The sequence below is a fragment of the Vigna unguiculata genome, chromosome 9 (assembly GCF_037176805.1).
Source record: "Vigna unguiculata cultivar grain cowpea cultivar isolate G323 ecotype 2 chromosome 9, ASM3717680v1, whole genome shotgun sequence".
In the NCBI taxonomy this organism is placed as follows: domain Eukaryota; kingdom Viridiplantae; phylum Streptophyta; class Magnoliopsida; order Fabales; family Fabaceae; genus Vigna; species Vigna unguiculata.
In genome coordinates this window covers 21,910,720-21,933,799 of record NC_140800.1, presented here as the reverse complement: position 1 = coordinate 21,933,799, position 23,080 = coordinate 21,910,720, and positions in this window count along the sequence as shown.

Genomic DNA, 23,080 nt, shown 5'->3' with positions numbered 1-23,080 from the left:
AAGAATCCATGAGTTTAATCAAAGGTCCTTTATCCCTTTGTGTGTTTCAACTCTTAAGCTTATCTTCCATTCTTGGAAGTGTGATGTCTATCAATTTTCGTTCCATCTTCTTTTATGTTCCCATTTTCTCGTTTTAAATAATTTCTCAAATTTCTTGCTTGTTAGCATTCCAACAATGATAGATCAGTCAAACGAATCGAACCCTGTGGATTCACATCATTTGCTATTCAGAGCCTGGCTATCTAGATTTGGAATAGCAAAGGAAGTTTATTATACAAAGTGTTTAACCGAAGGTCATCAATGTTTAGTTGCATTCAATTACGGAAGCGAAAACAATGTTGTGAGCCAAAGGTTGGTGGAGAAACTCCAGTTTCCAGCGACCTTTCATCTCGATCAAGCATGGATCAAATTCAGTACATGGCAATGTGTGAAAGAAGTATTATGTGATATTGCTCCCATGGACTCTTGTCATCTTCTTTTGGGATGGGCATGGCTTCATTTCAAAACACTCCATCTTGATGAACGTTCCCTTTATTTGAGGCATGAGGGACATCAAAAGAAGTAGAAATTTATGACACCAAGACAAGTCAGTAAGGATCAATGTAGGCTGAAGGAGAAACCAGAGAAAGAAAGAATAGAAAAAGAAGTAATATAAATAGCAGAAGGAAGGGAAAATAAAGAAAAAGAAATGGAACTAGAGAAAGTTTATTCGTCAATGTTTTTTCTTCTGCAGTTTGTGATGTCATTTTACAGGAACAAAAGGATAAGCATGTGAATGAAACACACCAACTTCCATGTTTAAAAAGAAAGCTTGTTCATAGTGCTTTATTATCCATTTGGTCCGTCGATAAGAAGCAAATTCGTCAAACACAATGCATGGAATTATTTATGGTTACATATCAAGGTGGGGTACTGTTGCCAAGAAATGTTATCGACATATTGCAACCATTGGAAAGTAACCAATATCAAGTTGAATTTGATCTTGGAAGAAGAGAATTAGTTTCAACTTGTGAAAAAATAAAAGTCCTTCACAAGATCAGAATAAACTTACATCAAAACTAGTGTCTTAAGATTCGGGACAAATCTTCTCGTAGAAGGAGGGTATGATGTGAATTGCATATGGGTCAAATGGAGGATGACTAATGCGTCGTGTTGATGCGGTTTCTTTTATTTAAATAAGGGTCCAATGCTTTGTAAAATTGGCTGACCAAATTGTGTTTGTGCTTAACCAATTAATTGGCTTTAGTTTTGCATTATCTTCAAGTTGAAATAAAGGTCCACATGCCAACTTAGGAACCAACCTTTGGAAGATCAAGAGGACCTTTGCTCGGAGTTTGTGGATGACTTTTGGTAGCCTTAAATTCAGTTACAATCAACCATTAAGTAGCGGATCGTTATTAGCTTGAGTGGATCATTAATTAATAGCTTTAAGTGGGATGATATTGATATTTATGTGTCGTTTGTAATTCTGATGGTTAAAGCTACTATATAAGTTGACCCATTTTCATCAATGAAGGCAAGCTGAGTTTTATTCAGAAAATAATCGAGTTTTGTCTCCTGAGTTTTGTCTCCTCTATCTTAGTGAGAGTGATTCTCCTAAGTTCTTGAGTGATTCAAGAATCCATGAGTTTAATCAAAGGTCCTTTATCCCTTTGTGTGTTTCAACTCTTAGGCTTATCTTCCATTCTTGGAAGTGTGATGTCTATCAATTTTCGTTCCATCTTCTTTTATGTTTTCATTTTCTCGTTTTAAATAATTTCTCAAATTTCTTGCTTGTTAGCATTCCAACAATGATAGATCAGTCAAACGAATTGAACCCTGTGGATTCACATCATTTGCTATTCAGAGCCTGGCTATCTAGATTTGGAATAGGAAAGGAAGTTTATTATACAAAGTGGTTAACCGAAGGTCATCCATGTTTAGTTGCATTCGATTACGGAAGCGAAAACAATGTTGTGAGCCAAAGATTGGTGGAGAAACTCCAGTTACCAGCAACCTTTCATCTGGATCAAGCATGGATCAAATTCAGTACATGGCAATGTGTGAAAGAAGTATTATGTGATATTGCTCCCATGGACTCTTGTCATCTTCTTTTGGGATGGGCATGGCTTCGTTTTAAAACACTCCATCTTGATGAACGTTCCCTTTATTTGAGGCATGAGGGACATCAAAAGAAGTATAAATTTATGACACCAAGACAAGTCAGTAAGGATCAATGTAGGATGAAGGAGAAAACAGAAAAAGAAAGAATAGAAAAAGAAGTAATATAAACTGCAGAAGGAAGGGAAAATAAAGAACAAAGAAATGGAACTAGAGAAAGTTTATTCGTCAATGTTTTTTCTTCTACAGTTTGTGATGTCATTTCACAAGAACAAAAGGATAAGCATGTGAATGAAACACACCAACTTCCATGTTTAAAAAGGAAGCTTGTTCATAGTGCTTTATTATGCATTTGGTCCGTCCATAAGAAGCAAATTCGTCAAACACAATGCATGGAATTATTTATTGTTACATATCAAGGTGGGGTACTGTTGCCAAGAAATGTTATCGACGGATTGCAAGCATTGGAAAGTAACAAATATCAAGTTGAATTTGATCCTGGAAGAAGAGAATTAGTTTTGACTTGTGAAAAACTAAAAGTCCTTCACAAGATCATAATAAACTTACATCAAAACTAGTGTCTTAAGATTCGGGACAAATCTCCTCGCAGAAGGAGGGTACGATGTGAATTGCATATGGGTCAAATGGAGGATGACTAATGCGCCGTGTTGATGCAGTTTCTTTTATTTAAATAAGTGCCCAATGCTTTGTAAAATTGGCTGACCAAATTGTGTTTGTACTTAACCAATTAATGGGCTTTAGTTTTGCTTTAAAAAGTTGAAATAAGGGTCCATATGCCAACTTAAGAACCAACCTTTGGAAGATCAAGAGGACCTTTGCTCAAAGTTTGCGGATGACTTTTGGTAGCCTTAAATTCAGTTACAATCAACCATTAAGTAGCGGATCATTATTAGCTTGAGTGGATCATTATCTTATAGCTTTAAGCGGGATGATATTGAAATTTATCTGTCTTTTGTAATTTTGATGGTTAAAGCTTCTATATAGTTGAACCATTTTCATCAATGAAGGCAAGCTGAGTTTTATTCAGAAAATAAACGAGTTTCATCTCATCTATCTTAGTGAGAGTGATTTTCCTAAATTCATAAGTGATTCAAGAATCCATGAGTTTAATCAAAGGTCCTTTATCCCTTTGTGTGTTTCAACTCTTAGGCTTATCTTCCATTCTTGAAAGTGTGATGTCTATCAATTTCCGTTCCATCATCTTTTATGTTTCCATTTTCTCGTTTTAAATAATTTCTCAAATTTCTTGCTTGTTAGCATTCCAACAATGATAGATCAATCAAACAAATCGAACCCTGTGGATTCACATCATTTGGTATTAAGAGCCTGGCTATCTAGATTTGGAATAGGAAAGGAAGTTTATTATACAAAGTGTTTAACCGAAGGTCATCCATGTTTAGTTGCATTCGATTACGGAAGCGAAAACAATGTTGTGAGCCAAAGGTTGGTGGAGAAACTCCAGTTACCAGCAACCTTTCATCTGGATCAAGCATGGATCAAATTCAGTACATGGCAATGTGTGAAAGAAGTATTATGTGATATTGCTCCCATGGACTCATGTCATCTTCTTTTGGGATGGGCATGGCTTCGTTTTAAAACACTCCATCTTGATGAACGTTCCCTTTATTTGAGGCATGAGGGACATCAAAAGAAGTAGAAATTTATGACACCAAGACAAGTCAGTAAGGATCAATGTAGGCTGAAGGAGAAACCAGAAAAAGAAAGAATAGAAAAAGAAGTAATATAAACGGCAGAAGGAAGGGAAAATAAAGAACAAAGAAATGGAACTAGAGAAAGTTTATTCATCAATGTTTTTTCTTCTACAGTTTGTGATGTCATTTCACAAGAACAAAAGGATAAGCATGTGAATGAAACACACCAACTTCCATGTTTAAAAAGGAAGCTTGTTCATAGTGCTTTATTATGCATTTGGTCCGTCCATAAGAAGCAAATTCGTCAAACACAATGCATGGAATTATTTATTGTTACATATCAAGGTGGGGTACTGTTGCCAAGAAATGTTATCGACGGATTGCAACCATTGGAAAGTAACAAATATCAAGTTGAATTTGATCCTGGAAGAAGAGAATTAGTTTTGACTTGTGAAAAACTAAAAGTCCTTCACAAGATCATAATAAACTTACATCAAAACTAGTGTCTTAAGATTCGGGACAAATCTCCTCGCAGAAGGAGGGTGCGATGTGAATTGCATATGGGTCAAATGGAGGATGACTAATGCGCCGTGTTGATGCAGTTTCTTTTATTTAAATAAGTGCCCAATGCTTTGTAAAATTGGTTGACCAAATTGTGTTTGTACTTAACCAATTAATGGGCTTTAGTTTTGCTTTAAAAAGTTGAAATAAGGGTCCATATGCCAACTTAAGAACCAACCTTTGGAAGATCAAGAGGACCTTTGCTCAAAGTTTGCGGATGACTTTTGGTAGCCTTAAATTCAGTTACAATCAACCATTAAGTAGCGAATCATTATTAGCTTGAGTGGATCATTATCTTATAGCTTTAAGCGGGATGATATTGAAATTTTCTGTCTTTTGTAATTTTGATGGTTAAAGCTTCTATATAGTTGAACCATTTTCATCAATGAAGGCAAGCTGAGTTTTATTCAGAAAATAAACGAGTTTCATCTCATCTATCTTAGTGAGAGTGATTCTCCTAAATTCATAAGTGATTCAAGAATCCATGAGTTTAATCAAAGGTCCTTTATCCCTTTGTGTGTTTCAACTCTTAGGCTTATCTTCCATTCTTGAAAGTGTGATGTTTATCAATTTCCGTTCCATCATCTTTTATGTTTCCATTTTCTCATTTTAAATAATTTCTCAAATTTCTTGCTTGTTAGCATTCCAACAATGATAGATCAATCAAACAAATCGAACCCTGTGGATTCACATCATTTGTTATTCAGAGCCTGGCTATCTAGATTTGGAATAGGAAAGGAAGTTTATTATACAAAGTGTTTAACCGAAGGTCATCCATGTTTAGTTGCATTCGATTACGGAAGCGAAAACAATGTTGTGAGCCAAAGATTGGTGGAGAAACTCCAGTTACCAGCAACCTTTCATCTGGATCAAGCATGGATCAAATTCAGTACATGGCAATGTGTGAAAGAAGTATTATGTGATATTGCTCCCATGGACTCTTGTCATCTTCTTTTGGGATGGGCATGGCTTCGTTTTAAAACACTCCATCTTGATGAACGTTCCCTTTATTTGAGGCATGAGGGACATCAAAAGAAGTAGAAATTTATGACACCAAGACAAGTCAGTAAGGATCAATGTAGGCTGAAGGAGAAACCAGAAAAAGAAAGAATAGAAAAAGAAGTAATATAAACGGCAGAAGGAAGGGAAAATAAAGAAAAAGAAATTCGTGTTGATGCAGTTTCTTTTATTTAAATAAGGGTCCAATGCTTTGTAAAATTGGCTGACCAAATTGTGTTTGTGCTTAACCAATTAATGGGCTTTAGTTTTGCATTATCTTCAAGTTGAAATAAAGGTCCATATGCCAACTTAAGAACCAACCTTTGGAAGATCAAGAGGACCTTTGCTCAAAGTTTGCGGATGACTTTTGGTAGCCTTAAATTCAGTTACAATCAACCATTAAGTAGCGGATCGTTATTAGCTTGAGTGGATCATTAATTAATAGCTTTAAGCGGGATGATATTGAAATTTATGTGTCGTTTGTAATTCTGATGGTTAAAGCTCCTATATAAGTTGACCCATTTTCATCAATGAAGGCAAGCTGAGTTTTATTCAGAAAATAATCGAGTTTTGTCTCCTCTATCTTAGTGAGAGTGATTCTCCTAAGTTCTTGAGTGATTCAAGAATCCATGAGTTTAATCAAAGGTCCTTTATCCCTTTGTGTGTTTCAACACTTAAGCTTATCTTCCATTCTTGGAAGTGTGATGTCTATCAATTTTCGTTCCATCTTCTTTTATGTTTCCATTTTCTCGTTTTAAATAATTTCTCAAATTTCTTGCTTGTTAGCATTCCAACAATGATAGATCAGTCAAACGAATCGAACCCTGTGGATTTACATCATTTGCTATTCAGAGCCTGGCTATCTAGATTTGGAATAGCAAAGGAAGTTTATTATACAAAGTGTTTAACCAAAGGTCATCCATGTTTAGTTGCATTCGATTACGGAAGCGAAAACAATGTTGTGAGCCAAAGATTGGTGGAGAAACTCCAGTTACCAGCGACCTTTCATCTGGATCAAGCATGGATCAAATTCAGTACATGGCAATGTGTGAAAGAAGTATTATGTGATATTGCTCCAATGGACTCTTGTCATCTTCTTTTGGGATGGGCATGGCTTCGTTTTAAAACACTCCATCTTGATGAACGTTCCCTTTATTTGAGGCATGAGGGACATCAAAAGAAGTATAAATTTAAGACACCAAGACAAGTCAGTAAGAATCAACGTAGGATGAAGGAGAAAACAGAAAAAGAAAGAATAGAAAAAGAAGTAATATAAACTGCAGAAGGAAGGGAAAATAAAGAAAAAAGAAATGGAACTAGAGAAAGTTTATTCGTCAATGTTTTTTCTTCTACAGTTTGTGACGTCATTTCACAGGAACAAAAGGATAAGCATGTGAATGAAACACACCAACTTCCATGTTTAAAAAGGAAGCTTGTTCATAGTGCTTTATTATGCATTTGGTCCGTCCATAAGAAGCAAATTCGTCAAACACAATGCATGGAATTATTTATTGTTACATATCAAGGTGGGGTACTGTTGCCAAGAAATGTTATCGACGGATTGCAACCAATGGAAAGTAACAAATATCAAGTTGAATTTGATCCTGGAAGAAGAGAATAAGTTTCAACTTTTTAAAATCTAAAAGTCCTTCACAAGATCATAATAAACTTACATCAAAACTAGTGTCTTAAGATTCGGGACAAATCTTCTCGAAGAAGGAGGGTATGATGTGAATTGCATATGGGTCAAATGGAGGATGACTAATGCGCCGTGTTGATGCAGTTTCTTTTATTGAAATAAGGGCCCAATGCTTTGTAAAATTGGCTGACCAAATTGTTTTTGTGCTTAACCAATTAATGGGCTTTAGTTTTGCTTTATCTTCAAGTTGAAATAAGGGTCCATATGCCAACTTAAGAACCAAGCTTTGGAAGATCAAGAGGACCTTTGCTCAAAGTTTTTGGATGACTTTTGGTAGCTTTAAATTCAGTTACAATCAACCATTAAGTAGCAGATCGTTATTAGCTTGAGTGGATCATTAATTAATAGCTTTAAGTGGGCTGATATTGAAATTTATGTGTCTTTTGTAATTCTGATGGTTAAAGCTTCTATATAAGTTGAACCATTTTCATCAATGAAGGCAAGCTGAGTTTTATTCAGAAAATAAACGAGTTTCATCTCATCTATCTTAGTGAGAGTTATTCTCCTAAATTCATAAGTGGTGCAAGAATCCATGAGTTTAATCAAAGGTCCTTTATCCCTTTGTGTGTTTCAACTCTTAGGCTTATCTTTCATTTTTGGAAGTGTGATGTCTATCAATTTCCGTTCCATCTTCTTTTATGTTTCCATTTTCTCGTTTTAAATAATTTCTCAAATTTCTTGCTTGTTAGCATTCCAACAATGATAGATCAGTCAATCGAATCGAACTCTGTCGATTCACATCATTTGGTATTAAGATCCTGGCTATCTAGATTTGGAATAGGAAAGGAAGTTTATTATACAAGGTGTTTAACCGCAGGCCATCCATGTTTCGTTGCATTCGATTACGGAAGCGAAAACAATGTTGTGAGCCAAAGATTGGTGTAGAAATCTAGTTACCAGAAACCTTTCATCTGGATCAAATTCAGTACATGGCAATGTGTGAAAGAAGTATTATGTGATATTGCTCCCATGGACTCTTGTCATCTTCTTTTGGGATGGGCATGGCTTCGTTTTAAAACACTCCATCTTGGTGAACGTTCCCTTTATTTGAGGCGTGAGGGACATCAAAAGAAGTAGAAATTTATGACACCAAGACAAGTCAGTAAGAATCAACGTAGGCTGAAGGAGAAAACAGAAAAAGAAAAAATAAAAAAAGAAGTAATATAAACTGCAGAAGGAAGGGAAAATAAAGAAAAAAGAAATGGAACTATACAAAGTTTATTCGTCAATGTTTTTTCTTCTACAGTTTGTGATGTCATTTCCCAGGAACAAAAGGATAAGCATGTGAATGAAACACACCAACTTCCATGTTTAAAAAGGAAGCTTGTTCATAGTGCTTTATTATGCATTTTGTCCATCGATAAGAAGCAAATTCGTCAAACACAATGCATGGAATTATTTATTGTTAGATATCAAGGTGGGGTACTGTTGCCAAGAAATGTTATCGACGGATTGCAACCATTGGAAAGTAACAAATATCAAGTTGAATTTGATCCTGGAAGAAGAGAATTAGTTTCAACTTGTGAAAAAATAAAAGTCCTTCACAAGATCATAATAAACTTACATCAAAACTAGAGTCTTAAGATTCGGGACAAATCTTCTCGGAGAAGAAGGATATGATGTGAATTGCATATGGGTCAAATGGAGGATGACTAATGCGCCGTGTTGATGCAGTTTCTTTTATTTAAATAAGGGCCCAATGTGTTGTAAAATTGGCTGACCAAATTGTGTTTGTGCTTAACCAATTAATGGGCTTTAGTTTTGCTTTATCTTTAAGTTGAAATAAGGGTCCATATGCCAACTTAAGAACCAAGCTTTGGAAGATCAAGAGGACCTTTGCTCAAACTTTTTTGGATGACTTTTGGTAGCCTTAAATTCAGTTAGAATCAACCATTAAGTAGCGGATCGTTATTATCTTGAGCGGATCATTAATTAATAGCTTTAAGCGGGATGATATTGAAATTTATGTGTCTTTTGTAATTCTGATGGTTAAAGCTTCTATATAAGTTGAACCATTTTCATCAATGAAGGCAAGCTGAGTTTTATTCAGAAAATAAACGAGTTTCATCTCATCTATCTTAGTGAGAGTGATTCTCCTAAATTCATAAGTGGTGCAAGAATCCATGAGTTTAATAAAAGGTCCTTTATCCCTTTGTGTGTTTCAACTCTTAGGCTTATCTTTCATTTTTGGAAGTGTGATGTCTATCAATTTCCGTTCCATCTTCTTTTATGTTTCCATTTTCTCGTTTTAAATAATTTCTCAAATTTCTTGCTTGTTAGCATTCCAACAATGATAGATCAATCAAACAAATCGAACCCTGTGGATTCACATCATTTGGTATTAAGAGCCTGGCTATCTAGATTTGGAATAGGAATGGAAGTTTATTATACAAAGTGTTTAACCGAAGGCCATCCATGTTTGGTTGCATTCGATTACAGAAGCGAAAACAATGTTGTGAGCCAAAGATTGGTGGAGAAACTCTAGTTACCAGCAACCTTTCATCTGGATCAAATTCAGTACATGGCAATGTGTGAAAGAAGTATTATGTGATATTACTCCAATGGACTCTTGTCATCTTCTTTTGGGATGGGCATGGCTTCGTTTTAAAACACTCCATCTTGATGAACGTTCCCTTATTTGAGGCATGAGGGACATCAAAAGAAGTAAAATTTATGACACCAAGACAAGTCAGTAAGGATCAATGTAGGATGAAGGAGAAAACAGAAAAAGAAAGAATAGAAAAAGAAGTAATATGAACTGCAGAAGGAAGGGAAAATAAAGAAAAAAGAAATGGAACTAGAGAAACTTTATTCGTCAATGTTTTTTCTTCTACAGTTTGTGACGTCATTTCACAGGAACAAAAGGATAAGCATGTGAATGAAACACACCAACTTCCATGTTTAAAAAGGAAGCTTGTTCATAGTGCTTTATTATGCATTTGGTCCGTCCATAAGAAGCAAATTCGTCAAACACAATGCATGGAATTATTTATTGTTACATATCAAGGTGGGGTACTGTTGCCAAGAAATGTTATCGACGGATTGCAACCATTGGAAAGTAACAAATATCAAGTTGAATTTGATCCTGGAAGAAGAGAATAAGTTTCAACTTTTTAAAATCTAAAAGTCCTTCACAAGATCATAATAAACTTACATCAAAACTAGTGTCTTAAGATTCGGGACAAATCTTCTCGAAGAAGGAGGGTATGATGTGAATTGCATATGGGTCAAATGGAGGATGACTAATGCGTCGTGTTGATGCAGTTTCTTTTATTTAAATAAGGGCCCAATGCTTTGTAAAATTCGCTGACCAAATTGTGTTTGTGTTTAACCAATTAATGGGCTTTAGTTTTGCTTTATCTTCAAGTTGAAATAAGGGTCCATATGCCAACTTAAGAACCAAGCTTTGGAAGATCAAGAGGACCTTTGCTCAAACTTTTTTGGATGACTTTTGGTAGCCTTAAATTCAGTTAGAATCAACCATTAAGTAGCGGATCGTTATTATCTTGAGCGGATCATTAATTAATAGCTTTAAGCGGGATGATATTGAAATTTATGTGTCTTTTGTAATTCTGATGGTTAAAGCTTCTATATAAGTTGAACCATTTTCATCAATGAAGGCAAGCTGAGTTTTATTCAGAAAATAAACGAGTTTCATCTCATCTATCTTAGTGAGAGTGATTATCCTAAATTCATAAGTGATTCAAGAATCCATGAGTTTAATAAAAGGTCCTTTATCCCTTTGTGTGTTTCAACTCTTAGGCTTATCTTTCATTTTTGGAAGTGTGATGTCTATCAATTTCCGTTCCATCTTCTTTTATGTTTCCATTTTCTCGTTTTAAATAATTTCTCAAATTTCTTGCTTGTTAGCATTCCAACAATGATAGATCAATCAAACAAATCGAACCCTGTGGATTCACATCATTTGGTATTAAGAGCCTGGCTATCTAGATTTGGAATAGGAATGGAAGTTTATTATACAAAGTGTTTAACCGAAGGCCATCCATGTTTGGTTGCATTCGATTACAGAAGCGAAAACAATGTTGTGAGCCAAAGATTGGTGGAGAAACTCTAGTTACCAGCAACCTTTCATCTGGATCAAATTCAGTACATGGCAATGTGTGAAAGAAGTATTATGTGATATTGCTCCAATGGACTCTTGTCATCTTCTTTTGGGATGGGCATGGCTTCGTTTTAAAACACTCCATCTTGATGAACGTTCCCTTATTTGAGGCATGAGGGACATCAAAAGAAGTAAAATTTATGACACCAAGACAAGTCAGTAAGGATCAACGTAGGATGAAGGAGAAAACAGAAAAAGAAAGAATAGAAAAAGAAGTAATATGAACTGCAGAAGGAAGGGAAAATAAAGAAAAAAGAAATGGAACTAGAGAAAGTTTATTCGTCAATGTTTTTTCTTCTACAGTTTGTGACGTCATTTCACAGGAACAAAAGGATAAGCATGTGAATGAAACACACCAACTTCCATGTTTAAAAAGGAAGCTTGTTCATAGTGCTTTATTATGCATTTGGTCCGTCCATAAGAAGCAAATTCGTCAAACACAATGCATGGAATTATTTATTGTTACATATCAAGGTGGGGTACTGTTGCCAAGAAATGTTATCGACGGATTGCAACCATTGGAAAGTAACAAATATCAAGTTGAATTTGATCCTGGAAGAAGAGAATAAGTTTCAACTTTTTAAAATCTAAAAGTCCTTCACAAGATCATAATAAACTTACATCAAAACTAGTGTCTTAAGATTCGGGACAAATCTTCTCGAAGAAGGAGGGTATGATGTGAATTGCATATGGGTCAAATGGAGGATGACTAATGCGTCGTGTTGATGCAGTTTCTTTTATTTAAATAAGGGCCCAATGCTTTGTAAAATTCGCTGACCAAATTGTGTTTGTGTTTAACCAATTAATGGGCTTTAGTTTTGCTTTATCTTCAAGTTGAAATAAGGGTCCATATGCCAACTTAAGAACCAAGCTTTGGAAGATCAAGAGGACCTTTGCTCAAACTTTTTTGGATGACTTTTGGTAGCCTTAAATTCAGTTAGAATCAACCATTAAGTAGCGGATCGTTATTATCTTGAGCGGATCATTAATTAATAGCTTTAAGCGGGATGATATTGAAATTTATGTGTCTTTTGTAATTCTGATGGTTAAAGCTTCTATATAAGTTGAACCATTTTCATCAATGAAGGCAAGCTGAGTTTTATTCAGAAAATAAACGAGTTTCATCTCATCTATCTTAGTGAGAGTGATTATCCTAAATTCATAAGTGATTCAAGAATCCATGAGTTTAATAAAAGGTCCTTTATCCCTTTGTGTGTTTCAACTCTTAGGCTTATCTTTCATTTTTGGAAGTGTGATGTCTATCAATTTCCGTTCCATCTTCTTTTATGTTTCCATTTTCTCGTTTTAAATAATTTCTCAAATTTCTTGCTTGTTAGCATTCCAACAATGATAGATCAATCAAACAAATCGAACCCTGTGGATTCACATCATTTGGTATTAAGAGCCTGGCTATCTAGATTTGGAATAGGAATGGAAGTTTATTATACAAAGTGTTTAACCGAAGGCCATCCATGTTTGGTTGCATTCGATTACGGAAGCGAAAACAATGTTGTGAGTCAAAGATTGGTGGAGAAACTCTAGTTACCAGCAACCTTTCATCTGGATCAAATTCAGTACATGGCAATGTGTGAAAGAAGTATTATGTGATATTGCTCCAATGGACTCTTGTCATCTTCTTTTGGGATGGGCATGGCTTCGTTTTAAAACACTCCATCTTGATGAACGTTCCCTTATTTGAGGCATGAGGGACATCAAAAGAAGTAAAATTTATGACACCAAGACAAGTCAGTAAGGATCAACGTAGGATGAAGGAGAAAACAGAAAAAGAAAGAATAGAAAAAGAAGTAATATGAACTGCAGAAGGAAGGGAAAATAAAGAAAAAAGAAATGGAACTAGAGAAAGTTTATTCGTCAATGTTTTTTCTTCTACAGTTTGTGACGTCATTTCACAGGAACAAAAGGATAAGCATGTGAATGAAACACACCAACTTCCATGTTTAAAAAGGAAGCTTGTTCATAGTGCTTTATTATGCATTTGGTCCGTCCATAAGAAGCAAATTCGTCAAACACAATGCATGGAATTATTTATTGTTACATATCAAGGTGGGGTACTGTTGCCAAGAAATGTTATCGACGGATTGCAACCATTGGAAAGTAACAAATATCAAGTTGAATTTGATCCTGGAAGAAGAGAATAAGTTTCAACTTTTTAAAATCTAAAAGTCCTTCACAAGATCATAATAAACTTACATCAAAACTAGTGTCTTAAGATTCGGGACAAATCTTCTCGAAGAAGGAGGGTATGATGTGAATTGCATATGGGTCAAATGGAGGATGACTAATGCGTCGTGTTGATGCAGTTTCTTTTATTTAAATAAGGGCCCAATGCTTTGTAAAATTCGCTGACCAAATTGTGTTTGTGTTTAACCAATTAATGGGCTTTAGTTTTGCTTTATCTTCAAGTTGAAATAAGGGTCCATATGCCAACTTAAGAACCAAGCTTTGGAAGATCAAGAGGACCTTTGCTCAAACTTTTTTGGATGACTTTTGGTAGCCTTAAATTCAGTTAGAATCAACCATTAAGTAGCGGATCGTTATTATCTTGAGCGGATCATTAATTAATAGCTTTAAGCGGGATGATATTGAAATTTATGTGTCTTTTGTAATTCTGATGGTTAAAGCTTCTATATAAGTTGAACCATTTTCATCAATGAAGGCAAGCTGAGTTTTATTCAGAAAATAAACGAGTTTCATCTCATCTATCTTAGTGAGAGTGATTATCCTAAATTCATAAGTGATTCAAGAATCCATGAGTTTAATAAAAGGTCCTTTATCCCTTTGTGTGTTTCAACTCTTAGGCTTATCTTTCATTTTTGGAAGTGTGATGTCTATCAATTTCCGTTCCATCTTCTTTTATGTTTCCATTTTCTCGTTTTAAATAATTTCTCAAATTTCTTGCTTGTTAGCATTCCAACAATGATAGATCAATCAAACAAATCGAACCCTGTGGATTCACATCATTTGGTATTAAGAGCCTGGCTATCTAGATTTGGAATAGGAATGGAAGTTTATTATACAAAGTGTTTAACCGAAGGCCATCCATGTTTGGTTGCATTCGATTACGGAAGCGAAAACAATGTTGTGAGTCAAAGATTGGTGGAGAAACTCTAGTTACCAGCAACCTTTCATCTGGATCAAATTCAGTACATGGCAATGTGTGAAAGAAGTATTATGTGATATTGCTCCAATGGACTCTTGTCATCTTCTTTTGGGATGGGCATGGCTTCGTTTTAAAACACTCCATCTTGATGAACGTTCCCTTATTTGAGGCATGAGGGACATCAAAAGAAGTAAAATTTATGACACCAAGACAAGTCAGTAAGGATCAACGTAGGATGAAGGAGAAAACAGAAAAAGAAAGAATAGAAAAAGAAGTAATATGAACTGCAGAAGGAAGGGAAAATAAAGAAAAAAGAAATGGAACTAGAGAAAGTTTATTCGTCAATGTTTTTTCTTCTACAGTTTGTGACGTCATTTCACAGGAACAAAAGGATAAGCATGTGAATGAAACACACCAACTTCCATGTTTAAAAAGGAAGCTTGTTCATAGTGCTTTATTATGCATTTGGTCCGTCCATAAGAAGCAAATTCGTCAAACACAATGCATGGAATTATTTATTGTTACATATCAAGGTGGGGTACTGTTGCCAAGAAATGTTATCGACGGATTGCAACCATTGGAAAGTAACAAATATCAAGTTGAATTTGATCCTGGAAGAAGAGAATAAGTTTCAACTTTTTAAAATCTAAAAGTCCTTCACAAGATCATAATAAACTTACATCAAAACTAGTGTCTTAAGATTCGGGACAAATCTTCTCGAAGAAGGAGGGTATGATGTGAATTGCATATGGGTCAAATGGAGGATGACTAATGCGTCGTGTTGATGCAGTTTCTTTTATTTAAATAAGGGCCCAATGCTTTGTAAAATTCGCTGACCAAATTGTGTTTGTGTTTAACCAATTAATGGGCTTTAGTTTTGCTTTATCTTCAAGTTGAAATAAGGGTCCATATGCCAACTTAAGAACCAAGCTTTGGAAGATCAAGAGGACCTTTGCTCAAACTTTTTTGGATGACTTTTGGTAGCCTTAAATTCAGTTAGAATCAACCATTAAGTAGCGGATCGTTATTATCTTGAGCGGATCATTAATTAATAGCTTTAAGCGGGATGATATTGAAATTTATGTGTCTTTTGTAATTCTGATGGTTAAAGCTTCTATATAAGTTGAATCATTTTCATCAATGAAGGCAAGCTGAGTTTTATTCAGAAAATAAACGAGTTTCATCTCATCTATCTTAGTGAGAGTGATTATCCTAAATTCATAAGTGATTCAAGAATCCATGAGTTTAATAAAAGGTCCTTTATCCCTTTGTGTGTTTCAACTCTTAGGCTTATCTTTCATTTTTGGAAGTGTGATGTCTATCAATTTCCGTTCCATCTTCTTTTATGTTTCCATTTTCTCGTTTTAAATAATTTCTCAAATTTCTTGCTTGTTAGCATTCCAACAATGATAGATCAATCAAACAAATCGAACCCTGTGGATTCACATCATTTGGTATTAAGAGCCTGGCTATCTAGATTTGGAATAGGAATGGAAGTTTATTATACAAAGTGTTTAACCGAAGGCCATCCATGTTTGGTTGCATTCGATTACGGAAGCGAAAACAATGTTGTGAGTCAAAGATTGGTGGAGAAACTCTAGTTACCAGCAACCTTTCATCTGGATCAAATTCAGTACATGGCAATGTGTGAAAGAAGTATTATGTGATATTGCTCCAATGGACTCTTGTCATCTTCTTTTGGGATGGGCATGGCTTCGTTTTAAAACACTCCATCTTGATGAACGTTCCCTTATTTGAGGCATGAGGGACATCAAAAGAAGTAAAATTTATGACACCAAGACAAGTCAGTAAGGATCAACGTAGGATGAAGGAGAAAACAGAAAAAGAAAGAATAGAAAAAGAAGTAATATGAACTGCAGAAGGAAGGGAAAATAAAGAAAAAAGAAATGGAACTAGAGAAAGTTTATTCGTCAATGTTTTTTCTTCTACAGTTTGTGACGTCATTTCACAGGAACAAAAGGATAAGCATGTGAATGAAACACACCAACTTCCATGTTTAAAAAGGAAGCTTGTTCATAGTGCTTTATTATGCATTTGGTCCGTCCATAAGAAGCAAATTCGTCAAACACAATGCATGGAATTATTTATTGTTACATATCAAGGTGGGGTACTGTTGCCAAGAAATGTTATCGACGGATTGCAACCATTGGAAAGTAACAAATATCAAGTTGAATTTGATCCTGGAAGAAGAGAATAAGTTTCAACTTTTTAAAATCTAAAAGTCCTTCACAAGATCATAATAAACTTACATCAAAACTAGTGTCTTAAGATTCGGGACAAATCTTCTCGAAGAATGAGGGTATGATGTGAATTGCATATGGGTCAAATGGAGGATGACTAATGCGTCGTGTTGATGCAGTTTCTTTTATTTAAATAAGGGCCCAATGCTTTGTAAAATTCGCTGACCAAATTGTGTTTGTGTTTAACCAATTAATGGGCTTTAGTTTTGCTTTATCTTCAAGTTGAAATAAGGGTCCATATGCCAACTTAAGAACCAAGCTTTGGAAGATCAAGAGGACCTTTGCTCAAACTTTTTTGGATGACTTTTGGTAGCCTTAAATTCAGTTAGAATCAACCATTAAGTAGCGGATCGTTATTATCTTGAGCGGATCATTAATTAATAGCTTTAAGCGGGATGATATTGAAATTTATGTGTCTTTTGTAATTCTGATGGTTAAAGCTTCTATATAAGTTGAACCATTTTCATCAATGAAGGCAAGCTGAGTTTTATTCAGAAAATAAACGAGTTTCATCTCATCTATCTTAGTGAGAGTGATTATCCTAAATTCATAAGTGATTCAAGAATCCATGAGTTTAATAAAAGGTCCTTTATCCCTTTGTGTGTTTCAACTCTTAGGCTTATCTTTCATTTTTGGAAGTGTGATGTCTATCAATTTCCGTTCCATCTTCTTTTATGTTTCCATTTTCTCGTTTTAAATAATTTCTCAAATTTCTTGCTTGTTAGCATTCCAACAATGATAGATCAATCAAACAAATCGAACCCTGTGGATTCACATCATTTGGTATTAAGAGCCTGGCTATCTAGATTTGGAATAGGAATGGAAGTTTATTATACAAAGTGTTTAACCGAAGGCCATCCATGTTTGGTTGCATTCGATTACAGAAGCGAAAACAATGTTGTGAGCCAAAGATTGGTGGAGAAACTCTAGTTACCAGCAACCTTTCATCTGGATCAAATTCAGTACATGGCAATGTGTGAAAGAAGTATTATGTGATATTGCTCCAATGGACTCTTGTCATCTTCTTTTGGGATGGGCATGGCTTCGTTTTAAAACACTCCATCTTGATGAACGTTCCCTTATTTGAGGCATGAGGGACATCAAAAGAAGTAAAATTTATGACACCAAGACAAGTCAGTAAGGATCAACGTAGGATGAAGGAGAAAACAGAAAAAGAAAGAATAGAAAAAGAAGTAATATGAACTGCAGAAGGAAGGGAAAATAAAGAAAAAAGAAATGGAACTAGAGAAAGTTTATTCGTCAATGTTTTTTCTTCTACAGTTTGTGACGTCATTTCACAGGAACAAAAGGATAAGCATGTGAATGAAACACACCAACTTCCATGTTTAAAAAGGAAGCTTGTTCATAGTGCTTTATTATGCATTTGGTCCGTCCATAAGAAGCAAATTCGTCAAACACAATGCATGGAATTATTTATTGTTACATATCAAGGTGGGGTACTGTTGCCAAGAAATGTTATCGACGGATTGCAACCATTGGAAAGTAACAAATATCAAGTTGAATTTGATCCTGGAAGAAGAGAATAAGTTTCAACTTTTTAAAATCTAAAAGTCCTTCACAAGATCATAATAAACTTACATCAAAACTAGTGTCTTAAGATTCGGGACAAATCTTCTCGAAGAAGGAGGGTATGATGTGAATTGCATATGGGTCAAATGGAGGATGACTAATGCGTCGTGTTGATGCAGTTTCTTTTATTTAAATAAGGGCCCAATGCTTTGTAAAATTCGCTGACCAAATTGTGTTTGTGTTTAACCAATTAATGGGCTTTAGTTTTGCTTTATCTTCAAGTTGAAATAAGGGTCCATATGCCAACTTAAGAACCAAGCTTTGGAAGATCAAGAGGACCTTTGCTCAAACTTTTTTGGATGACTTTTGGTAGCCTTAAATTCAGTTAGAATCAACCATTAAGTAGCGGATCGTTATTATCTTGAGCGGATCATTAATTAATAGCTTTAAGCGGGATGATATTGAAATTTATGTGTCTTTTGTAATTCTGATGGTTAAAGCTTCTATATAAGTTGAACCATTTTCATCAATGAAGGCAAGCTGAGTTTTATTCAGAAAATAAACGAGTTTCATCTCATCTATCTTAGTGAGAGTGATTATCCTAAATTCATAAGTGATTCAAGAATCCATGAGTTTAATAAAAGGTCCTTTATCCCTTTGTGTGTTTCAACTCTTAGGCTTATCTTTCATTTTTGGAAGTGTGATGTCTATCAATTTCCGTTCCATCTTCTTTTATGTTTCCATTTTCTCGTTTTAAATAATTTCTCAAATTTCTTGCTTGTTAGCATTCCAACAATGATAGATCAATCAAACAAATCGAACCCTGTGGATTCACATCATTTGGTATTAAGAGCCTGGCTATCTAGATTTGGAATAGGAATGGAAGTTTATTATACAAAGTGTTTAACCGAAGGCCATCCATGTTTGGTTGCATTCGATTACGGAAGCGAAAACAATGTTGTGAGTCAAAGATTGGTGGAGAAACTCTAGTTACCAGCAACCTTTCATCTGGATCAAATTCAGTACATGGCAATGTGTGAAAGAAGTATTATGTGATATTGCTCCAATGGACTCTTGTCATCTTCTTTTGGGATGGGCATGGCTTCGTTTTAAAACACTCCATCTTGATGAACGTTCCCTTATTTGAGGCATGAGGGACATCAAAAGAAGTAAAATTTATGACACCAAGACAAGTCAGTAAGGATCAACGTAGGATGAAGGAGAAAACAGAAAAAGAAAGAATAGAAAAAGAAGTAATATGAACTGCAGAAGGAAGGGAAAATAAAGAAAAAAGAAATGGAACTAGAGAAAGTTTATTCGTCAATGTTTTTTCTTCTACAGTTTGTGACGTCATTTCACAGGAACAAAAGGATAAGCATGTGAATGAAACACACCAACTTCCATGTTTAAAAAGGAAGCTTGTTCATAGTGCTTTATTATGCATTTGGTCCGTCCATAAGAAGCAAATTCGTCAAACACAATGCATGGAATTATTTATTGTTACATATCAAGGTGGGGTACTGTTGCCAAGAAATGTTATCGACGGATTGCAACCATTGGAAAGTAACAAATATCAAGTTGAATTTGATCCTGGAAGAAGAGAATAAGTTTCAACTTTTTAAAATCTAAAAGTCCTTCACAAGATCATAATAAACTTACATCAAAACTAGTGTCTTAAGATTCGGGACAAATCTTCTCGAAGAATGAGGGTATGATGTGAATTGCATATGGGTCAAATGGAGGATGACTAATGCGTCGTGTTGATGCAGTTTCTTTTATTTAAATAAGGGCCCAATGCTTTGTAAAATTCGCTGACCAAATTGTGTTTGTGTTTAACCAATTAATGGGCTTTAGTTTTGCTTTATCTTCAAGTTGAAATAAGGGTCCATATGCCAACTTAAGAACCAAGCTTTGGAAGATCAAGAGGACCTTTGCTCAAACTTTTTTGGATGACTTTTGGTAGCCTTAAATTCAGTTAGAATCAACCATTAAGTAGCGGATCGTTATTATCTTGAGCGGATCATTAATTAATAGCTTTAAGCGGGATGATATTGAAATTTATGTGTCTTTTGTAATTCTGATGGTTAAAGCTTCTATATAAGTTGAACCATTTTCATCAATGAAGGCAAGCTGAGTTTTATTCAGAAAATAAACGAGTTTCATCTCATCTATCTTAGTGAGAGTGATTATCCTAAATTCATAAGTGATTCAAGAATCCATGAGTTTAATAAAAGGTCCTTTATCCCTTTGTGTGTTTCAACTCTTAGGCTTATCTTTCATTTTTGGAAGTGTGATGTCTATCAATTTCCGTTCCATCTTCTTTTATGTTTCCATTTTCTCGTTTTAAATAATTTCTCAAATTTCTTGCTTGTTAGCATTCCAACAATGATAGATCAATCAAACAAATCGAACCCTGTGGATTCACATCATTTGGTATTAAGAGCCTGGCTATCTAGATTTGGAATAGGAATGGAAGTTTATTATACAAAGTGTTTAACCGAAGGCCATCCATGTTTGGTTGCATTCGATTACAGAAGCGAAAACAATGTTGTGAGCCAAAGATTGGTGGAGAAACTCTAGTTACCAGCAACCTTTCATCTGGATCAAATTCAGTACATGGCAATGTGTGAAAGAAGTATTATGTGATATTGCTCCAATGGACTCTTGTCATCTTCTTTTGGGATGGGCATGGCTTCGTTTTAAAACACTCCATCTTGATGAACGTTCCCTTATTTGAGGCATGAGGGACATCAAAAGAAGTAAAATTTATGACACCAAGACAAGTCAGTAAGGATCAACGTAGGATGAAGGAGAAAACAGAAAAAGAAAGAATAGAAAAAGAAGTAATATGAACTGCAGAAGGAAGGGAAAATAAAGAAAAAAGAAATGGAACTAGAGAAAGTTTATTCGTCAATGTTTTTTCTTCTACAGTTTGTGACGTCATTTCACAGGAACAAAAGGATAAGCATGTGAATGAAACACACCAACTTCCATGTTTAAAAAGGAAGCTTGTTCATAGTGCTTTATTATGCATTTGGTCCGTCCATAAGAAGCAAATTCGTCAAACACAATGCATGGAATTATTTATTGTTACATATCAAGGTGGGGTACTGTTGCCAAGAAATGTTATCGACGGATTGCAACCATTGGAAAGTAACAAATATCAAGTTGAATTTGATCCTGGAAGAAGAGAATAAGTTTCAACTTTTTAAAATCTAAAAGTCCTTCACAAGATCATAATAAACTTACATCAAAACTAGTGTCTTAAGATTCGGGACAAATCTTCTCGAAGAAGGAGGGTATGATGTGAATTGCATATGGGTCAAATGGAGGATGACTAATGCGTCGTGTTGATGCAGTTTCTTTTATTTAAATAAGGGCCCAATGCTTTGTAAAATTCGCTGACCAAATTGTGTTTGTGTTTAACCAATTAATGGGCTTTAGTTTTGCTTTATCTTCAAGTTGAAATAAGGGTCCATATGCCAACTTAAGAACCAAGCTTTGGAAGATCAAGAGGACCTTTGCTCAAACTTTTTTGGATGACTTTTGGTAGCCTTAAATTCAGTTAGAATCAACCATTAAGTAGCAGATCGTTATTATCTTGAGCGGATCATTAATTAATAGCTTTAAGCGGGATGATATTGAAATTTATGTGTCTTTTGTAATTCTGATGGTTAAAGCTTCTATATAAGTTGAACCATTTTCATCAATGAAGGCAAGCTGAGTTTTATTCAGAAAATAAACGAGTTTCATCTCATCTATCTTAGTGAGAGTGATTATCCTAAATTCATAAGTGATTCAAGAATCCATGAGTTTAATAAAAGGTCCTTTATCCCTTTGTGTGTTTCAACTCTTAGGCTTATCTTTCATTTTTGGAAGTGTGATGTCTATCAATTTCCGTTCCATCTTCTTTTATGTTTCCATTTTCTCGTTTTAAATAATTTCTCAAATTTCTTGCTTGTTAGCATTCCAACAATGATAGATCAATCAAACAAATCGAACCCTGTGGATTCACATCATTTGGTATTAAGAGCCTGGCTATCTAGATTTGGAATAGGAATGGAAGTTTATTATACAAAGTGTTTAACCGAAGGCCATCCATGTTTGGTTGCATTCGATTACGGAAGCGAAAACAATGTTGTGAGTCAAAGATTGGTGGAGAAACTCTAGTTACCAGCAACCTTTCATCTGGATCAAATTCAGTACATGGCAATGTGTGAAAGAAGTATTATGTGATATTGCTCCAATGGACTCTTGTCATCTTCTTTTGGGATGGGCATGGCTTCGTTTTAAAACACTCCATCTTGATGAACGTTCCCTTATTTGAGGCATGAGGGACATCAAAAGAAGTAAAATTTATGACACCAAGACAAGTCAGTAAGGATCAACGTAGGATGAAGGAGAAAACAGAAAAAGAAAGAATAGAAAAAGAAGTAATATGAACTGCAGAAGGAAGGGAAAATAAAGAAAAAAGAAATGGAACTAGAGAAAGTTTATTCGTCAATGTTTTTTCTTCTACAGTTTGTGACGTCATTTCACAGGAACAAAAGGATAAGCATGTGAATGAAACACACCAACTTCCATGTTTAAAAAGGAAGCTTGTTCATAGTGCTTTATTATGCATTTGGTCCGTCCATAAGAAGCAAATTCGTCAAACACAATGCATGGAATTATTTATTGTTACATATCAAGGTGGGGTACTGTTGCCAAGAAATGTTATCGACGGATTGCAACCATTGGAAAGTAACAAATATCAAGTTGAATTTGATCCTGGAAGAAGAGAATAAGTTTCAACTTTTTAAAATCTAAAAGTCCTTCACAAGATCATAATAAACTTACATCAAAACTAGTGTCTTAAGATTCGGGACAAATCTTCTCGAAGAAGGAGGGTATGATGTGAATTGCATATGGGTCAAATGGAGGATGACTAATGCGTCGTGTTGATGCAGTTTCTTTTATTTAAATAAGGGCCCAATGCTTTGTAAAATTCGCTGACCAAATTGTGTTTGTGTT